This window comes from Takifugu rubripes, chromosome 20, assembly GCF_901000725.2.
Source record: "Takifugu rubripes chromosome 20, fTakRub1.2, whole genome shotgun sequence".
Taxonomy (NCBI): domain Eukaryota; kingdom Metazoa; phylum Chordata; class Actinopteri; order Tetraodontiformes; family Tetraodontidae; genus Takifugu; species Takifugu rubripes.
In genome coordinates this window covers 2,156,162-2,164,606 of record NC_042304.1, presented here as the reverse complement: position 1 = coordinate 2,164,606, position 8,445 = coordinate 2,156,162, and positions in this window count along the sequence as shown.

The following is an 8,445-nucleotide window of genomic DNA, read 5'->3' as shown; positions in this document are numbered from 1 at the left end:
ATCTCCTCTTCCTCTTGTCCTCTGCTCTTCACTGTGTCTCCATGCTCCATCTTTCCCTCAACACAGAGGACTTTCCGTTCATTCAGCTTCTTCAACTGAAGAGCTTTGGGTTTTGTCTGCTCAGCTTCTTCTTCCAGTCTTTACACACCGTTTAAAATCACTAACGTTTTGGTGCTCGTTTAGACATAAAATAATCACCCACCCACCCACCCACAAGTGGGCTGTCGCTCAGGAGAGGCATAGTAGGGGCTTTTACGTGTGTCCACACTTCAAGCAGCTTTCAGGGAGGAAAACTGGTTAAACTCATGGAAATAAACTCGTTCTTTTCTGCTGTAGTGCAGCTGAAGTGTTTGGTGAGGCCACGTCGTCAGCATTCAGCTGTAATATTTATAACAGAAAACCAACAGATGGCGCTGCCGTGTTCCATAAAATGCGACCCGTGACAGGTCGTGACATGCACAGCCAAAGCCAATATGTGTTTCAACACAAATTGTCAAATCGTATCACCCAACCTGGTGATCGACCAGTGACATGCAGCCTATCCGGGGGCCCTTACACAAAATATATGGATCCCTTCAGGAGCCTTGTGCTGACCCACTGAGATTTGGGAGCCGACAGAACTAGACCCTTATAAGGAACCCATAGAAACAGGTCACAGCCCACCTCCCACCACTCTATGAACACAAACGAAAATGCAGTCTTGTAATTAGTAGTTCAATCAATCAAGCCCAGCCCCCTCAGATAATTAGTCAATTAACCTACCTCAGAGGTGTAAACATCCATCCAATCAGGCTCAAACAGCAGCCTTAAATCCAAGTATAGTGTAGGTTTACACACACACACACACACACACACACACACACACACACACACACACACACACACACACACACACACACACTCACACACACACACACACACTCTCTAAGTAGACCTCACAATGACAGAGCAGAACAACCCTATTATATCTTCCCTTTCTGTTGGTTTCCTTCTGGTGTGTATAACTTTTCGGCCTTCAGCCATCCAACATAAGCTAAACATGAGCTGCTGCAGGGTCGTCGATGCTGTAATCTTTCCTCCTGCAGCTAGAGTCCGCATTTGGAAACACACGTTGAAGACCTACAGAGTGTTGCTGTTCCAGATGTTCCCAGTGGAACCTGGGGTTATCGGTAACCCAAAGGAAAACAGACCACCGCCCCTGTGACGCCGCCTTATGTCATATAAAACATGTGTGTTTAGATCCTGAGGGGCAGCTACTGTGTAATTTGCAGAGTGGTATATTCTGTCATTCTTTCTCAATGTAGGGAACAATTTTAGGCTTGTATGTCACATTTATGTTTTAATCCTTTAAACATTTTTTGCATTTTAGGGCATTTCAAAGGCCATTTCGGCTCTCAGTCCTTCTGACTTCTGTATATTTAGAGCAGAATTCTGGATATTGATGAAAATCTTTGAGGTCTGATACAGATGCACACAAATTTTGGATTATATATTACAATGTTATAAAAGCCAATCTTCCTCAACACACAACACTGGGTGTTCTTTTTGTATCACTGATTTCTGTTGGATGTGGAGCCAAAAATCTTCTGAAGCAAAAGAACATTTTTTCTCTCAGATCATTGTATTTCAGAAGAAATGTGGAATAAATGGAGCCAAGTAAACGCAATATAATGGCAATAATCACAACTGTTTCCTTAATACAGTACCTGCTGGTCCTCATAATGGATGAAAAACAAGTGTTTGGGTTTGGCCTTTTACTTCTGCTTACCTAAAGAAAGATGCATCATCAAACCACCCAGGAGCCTTAATGTGATGGACCATAGACATTTCTATCATCTACATTATTTTAGTTCTATAATTGTTGATTATAGAATATTCATTATAAATTATACATTCTGCATCATAATACTGTATAATGAAAATGAATAATGAAATCAAAGGTTTTTGTTCAATGCCAATGTTGTTTTTTAGGGTGAGGGGGGATGTTCACTCTTTAGTCCAAGTCAGAAGGGATTAAGTCCCTTCTCCAACAGCCAGGATCCCTGAGGGGTGGTTGAGACCATTACAAGTCTCCTGTCTGTCGACCACCGTTGTTGCTGCAGATTTTTTCCCCCCATCTGTCCTTTTTGCTTTTAAAACGAAAGTCCAGGCCTCTGATCCATCTGTTGATTGTAAGAAGATGCTCAATTTTTACCCATGAGAGGTTTCATCAGCTGAGTTCTGTTTTGTTGTGATGTACCTCCACTGTGCAACAGTTGTAGTTTCTCGTATGACAGAGATCCTATTAGCAACAAAGGTGCAAACGGTGTTTAGTTTACTTTCAGATGGCCCCCATGGACAGCTCCATCCTTGTGTTTTATATTCTCACAGGTTCACTGCCTCTAAGCAAAGCTACGATGTGGAGAATCAGGAGTTATTGCCAATCAAACTGACCCTCAGGTCTTGACGGCATCTCTTGGAGAGAGTGGAGCTGTTAGGATTTTGGGTTTTTTACAGGACCTGAAAGCAGGCAAAACACAGTGATAAAAAGTCCAAAAACTAGTCTTTATTCACAAATCAAACTGGCAGTCCTCCTGGACCACAGGGAAGCACTCATTCAGTCTTCCAGGGCACACAAAGAGTTCCAGAGCTGGTCCCGCGCACTCTCCACTCAGGCAGGGCAACATGGAGACCAGCGGAAAACTCTCCGAGGCTGGTAGACAGGTGCTCTGTCCTTAAATAGGTGGCCTGATGTAGATTGCTGACAGGTGTGCCTGCCTGCAGCGCCAGCTGCAGCAAATCATCAGCTCCTCCAAGCCTCCTGCTGGAAAAAAAACAAACAGACGACCCAGAACCCAGGACCTCAAAAGGAGCAACTTTTCACAGTTTGGGCAGATCACAAGAAAATCTCCTGTATCCAGTCGGTAGAGGCTGAATCCTCACCAGGCCGGGTGGGCTTAATTTTTCTCAAGGTTCCTCCTACACCATCACTTTCCATCCAGGGTCCTCAAACCTTAATACTGAAGCCTTCTCCCCTCAATTTTCAACAGACCACCTCCAGCTGGCTTCACGCACCATCGTTCCCTCCGAGTGAGTGGTGGGCACCCTCACTTGGCAACTGGAGAAGACTGTTTTAGACCGTTTCAAAGCTGCCCACTTCCCTGCCCTACATAAATTTCACTTTGGAAACAGCCCAGCTTCTGCTCACCTACATCTTGCTGATCCACGGTACTCCCTCAGACCTGATTTCTGACTGTGACCCCAAGTCACTATGCAAGTTTGGAAGGTTTTGGTTGTTTGTCAACCCATCCTCAGTCAAATAGGCAGGCCAAGAGACTGAAACAGTGTTGCCACCTCCAAGCCAACATCCTGGAGTACATACCTAACTTGGGTGGAGTACGCACACAGCTCCTTCATTTGCTCAGCTACTGGGATGTTGCTATTTGAAGCTTCTGTGGGATACCAGCCTCCTCTGATTAAAATCCAGAAATGGGAAATTGCGGACCCCTTGGTTCAGGAGTGCCTCCATGGGGCTTGGGAGGCCTGGAAGAAGACACAGGAGGCCTCTAACCAGCGTTCTGCCACCCATCATCATATTCCAGCTCCAAGCTACCAACCAGGTCAATTAGTGTGGTTGTCAAAATTAAATGTTTTACTGCATGTCACTGGCTCATTTAATTGGCCTGTTTCCCCATAGAGAGAGTGGTGAAGCACTCTGGGGTATGCCTAGTGTGATCCCCTTCCTCACAACTCTTTCATGTTTTGCAGCTTAAACTGGTCTCATTCTGTCCATTTGTCTCTTCATCCAAACCCCCACCCTGCTTTCACCATGCGCCGGCTGATGCACCATGCTTCCATTGTTGAGGGCTGGGGATCCAGTATTTGGTGGACTGGGAGGGTTACTGGCTGGAAGAACGGCCACAGATGCCACGTTCCTTCATCTTGGACCTGGACCTTATCTCAGAGTCCCATCGCAAAAATCCAGGGAAGCTGGGTGGGTCGCCAGGAGCCGCCCTTCAAAGGGAAGGGGTGGGCTGGGGTGGTGTACTGTTAGGTTCCTGCTCTGTGGTTTCTCTCAGTGTGTTTTTCTCTCTTTGGTTTGTTTTGTTTCCAGGATGTGTAGTAATAGTAATGGTCATGGCTTAGTGCTGCAGGTTCACTGAAATCCCCTCCACAGCCGTACCACACCGCCTGCACCTCTTCATTATTTCTCCACCCGATCGTGCCGTTTTTCTCTGCTCACCTATGCAGCCTTGTTGTGGATCCTTTTCTTGGTGGGTTATTGTTTTGGACCCATTTATATTACTTGGATACTTTCTTCGGTGGTTGTGGTTTATATTAAAACTACCTTTTGATTACTAAGACAATCAACACATTAACACTATTTTATGGTGTTTGGGGATCAGTGCAGCCTATAAAGTACTTTTTCAGTCCATAAAGTACTATCCATTCATCATGGTCCCAATGTTTATTGTTTGTTTATTCACTGACATTTTGCAATAATGCTTTTGAAAGCAAAAAACATCCAATACCTTTATGAATACTGGATGAATATAGTGCCTTATTAAGGAACAGGTTATTTATGTTCTTGAACATGGGGTTCATTAAGCACCTGCAATTTTTGACCTCTTCTGGCCAAGGACGTCTCCATGGGACCTCCCAGATATACTGTACACCCTCACCATAACCCTTTTTTATCTCAGTTTCTGGCTAACAGTCACTATGTTTGCGTGAACAGTTTAAATGAGCTTTGCTCAGAATTGGACTGTGGTGACTTGAGGGAATTCATTCCCTGTTCCAGTTTACATGTAAAGAAGAAATTCAGATAACTGATGGGAAGACATCCTCTTCTTCGACACCATATGGATCTATGGGGCGAGTAAATATGGCCTCCTTTTCCAGTTGACATATTACATTACATAATAAACAATTGGTTTCAAGTGGCAGACCGACATTTGGAATAACAGAAAGATAGATAACTTTACAGCTTTGTACATCCTGTAGGTAATGTAAGCTTTACTTATTGTGCAGCTAAAATGCACACTCTCCCTTGTGGTCATGTTAATTTCAATAGGCAGACAATAATGCCATATGCTAACACCAGCTATCTTGAATGTTTTTATTCCAAACATTCCATAAGCCAGCATGGAGGTTATGAAGCATGCGCACATGCATTTTCTAGTTCTAATTAAGGTGTATACATGCACATACATGGACGGCACTAATACCAATTGGACTAGCTATAGCGTTTACTTATATAACCCCTCCACCATCCACTCTCACTATATTGTGAGGACCTTCTCCCTTAGCAGTTTTTCTACCAGACCTCTTCCTGAATCTACTCTTTGGTGCTAAAAGTGTTGTCATGATTTTACCTGCCATGTTCTCACCAGCAAATAGCTCTGGGCTTAAGCTTCCTCTGGAAACAAGAAGAAGAATAAACACAGTACAGTATAGATGCTAACAAGTTCATTCTGTTCTGGGTTAAGCTGGCAAAAGCCAGAAACTCAAACCAAAATGCAGACACGGACAAATCAGATGATTCAAAGGTTTTATTTATTTAAAAATAACAAAGTTTAAAGCTGCCGAGAGTTAGAAGTGGTGTCAGGAACTGCACACAAGAGCAAGGCTGAATAGAATAGGCAAACTTTAAATAAGAAACTAGACAAAGGTGAGACAGGAAAACCTCACAAAAGCAGGCAAGCAATAGTTCAATTTTCAAAACATTTTCCAAAAAGGTGGAGTCAAGTGTTTCGTTGGTGGGATCTTGAGATCAGTAAGAGAAAGAAGCCGCTCTTTAAAGCTGCAGATCCAATCAAACGATATGAGCAGCAGACGAGTTCCTGTCTACTTTGAGGTAGTTGGTATAGTGTACAGGTTCTATACAGCAACGTTGACTGTGAGCAGAGCAGCCATTGTTTCTAATGCTCATGTTTCTCACTGCCATACCTGTACAACCAGATGAGGGGTAGCTTGGGCTTGAATAAGACTCAATCAGAAGGAGCAGTACTGTGTGCTTGATCATTCCAAAAGAAGAAAAAAGAAAATTATTGTTTGAAACTTTCCAATTTATTTAAAGTATAGATTAATGCACAATGGTCATGAGTAACAGTAAGTATAAAATCCTTAAGGGGCTCTATAAGGGTTTAATCTAGTCGCCAGCAACGTACAGACTGGGCACAGGACTGAGGGCTGACCAGGCGGAGGTCAGTGGGATGGGGAAAGGGTCCTGGCTGAAAACCCATACCAATGGCACTACTGTAAAAGAAGTGAAAGGGAACATCACAGCAGAAAACAGTCAATCACTTCCCCACACTGACCTGATAGCTCCTGTCCAAAAGAAAATGCAAGCTGTCAGTCAAGGCACATAAGGGGCACAAAATACAGACAAAATGTTCCATCACCACACTATACTGGGCCCAACAGGTCACCACTTACAGCATCCGGAGTACCTCATGTCTCTGGAGGTTGTGACTAACTTGGCTGACATGCTCCTGCAGCATTGAACAGTGGTTGGGAACTGTGTCTCTGGAGCCTGTGGAGTGCACACCGGGGTGGTGGTTGCTCTCCTGATGTGTATGACCAGAGCAGGAGAATGGTTCGCATTGCTGGCAGTAAGTCAGACCCGTTTCTGGTGCATGTTGGAATTTGGCATAACTGCTAAGCCAGGACCTTCAGCTTGTATTGGGGTTTGCAGTTGCAGCCATTACTTTAATGACTTGAGTTCCTTCAAGTGTTGCTGCAGTCACACACCAGTGTTCTTTGTTGGGTGATAGACTCCGTGGTGTGGAATAAACCAGGCCTCTCCTTTGTGCTGGGTACCTTTTCTGCATAGCATTGATGATTACATCAGACAGACTGTTTGGGAATGTGGAATGCTCTTTCCTGAACAGCATTTTAAGAATGTCATGTCTGTCCTTGTGCATATTGTTCCAATGTTCAACAGCTCCTTTAAACATGGGCCATGTTCCTTAGGCTGCATATTGAGTGGTTTATTTAGATTTATTGAACATTGTTGTTGTGGTGAACCCAGGCTGATATACATTTTTTCATTTTCCAGGCAAGAGTTCATCCATCTTTGGATCTAAAACTGGAAGTATTCAAACCAGTGGGTCGCAATACTGCCAACTTTCGATTTGTTGCAGGTATTTCTGCTTCCAAGCCAAGCTAGCAATAAAAGCAGCTCTTTCTGCTTCAGCTTCTATGTCTGCAGAAAAGGTGCTTGATCTTCCACTTTTACTATGTCCTTTACTTCCCACATTAGAAATGCTGTTATTTGGGTTAAGGTTGTCCACAACCAGCTCAGCTGTGTGGGTATTGCTTGGGACATCACCAGTATGATTAATACCATTTTCTTTGCACTCACTTCATTGGTTGGAACTCCAACATTTTGTATTACCTTTAAACTTTGAAACCTACATTTCTGCATCATGAAGACATTCATTTAAATTTAAAATTGAATGTTTTTCTTGTTGAACTTGTGGAATTTAACCCAACAGCTGTCCATACATTGATTTTGCATCATTACACACCACCAGCAATTCATTCAAAGCATCATGATCCATTGTTTTATTCACCTTTGTAATGAGATCTTTCGGTGAGTTTCCTATATTGGCTGCATTGTTCAGCTTTGTCTTTCATTCTATTTGCACCCTTGGCAATTTAACAGCAAGTGCTTTTTCAGTCATGTTGATCTTCCATTTCTGAGATTGCAAGTCACCCTCAACTCTGCTTCCAGTTTCCATGGTTATGTCCAACGCCTCCTGGTTACTCAGACACTCCACAATTTGCAGCAACAAGCACAGTTCACACAAAATTAATCACTTGTTCCTTTTAACTACCAGTGCATTGCTATGATGAGCAAGGTATCCAAATGCTCACATAGGGCCCTGCGATGAACTCGCAATCCAGGGATGAGCTCTGCCTTCGTAGATATCGCCCAAGACCTGAAAGGGATAAAGTGATCAAGAAGATGAGACAAGATGCATTGGTTTTATGCCCCTGTATTGTGTACGCACACGTGTTATGGCCATTATTGTGATGCTCATGCCTACTCATGCCTCGAGCTGGGGCCGTACGGTGATCAACTTAACCCATGCTCTGCTGCTTCACCCCTCCAGCGAGTTGCCGAATTCCATTAAATTGCTGTGGATGTTCCTCCAGCCAGGACAAACCCAAAAAGCCACAGCTGCTCCTCCACTCCTACTTCCATGATCACCACCACTCCATCCTGATACAGCAAAGGCCCACAGAAACCATGGTGCTGAATGTTGGTTTTCCAACAACTCCATTAGGGATCTAACCACGTCTGACTAACATAGTGGCTTCCTTTCTCACCATCTGCACATTCTGGTCTGAAAAGCTTGTACGCATGCCAGTATATGGATATATGTGTTTTGTTGAGCTGGAAAAGGCATTCAACTGTGTCCCTCGGGGTATTCTGTGGGGGGGTGCTTTGGGGTCCAT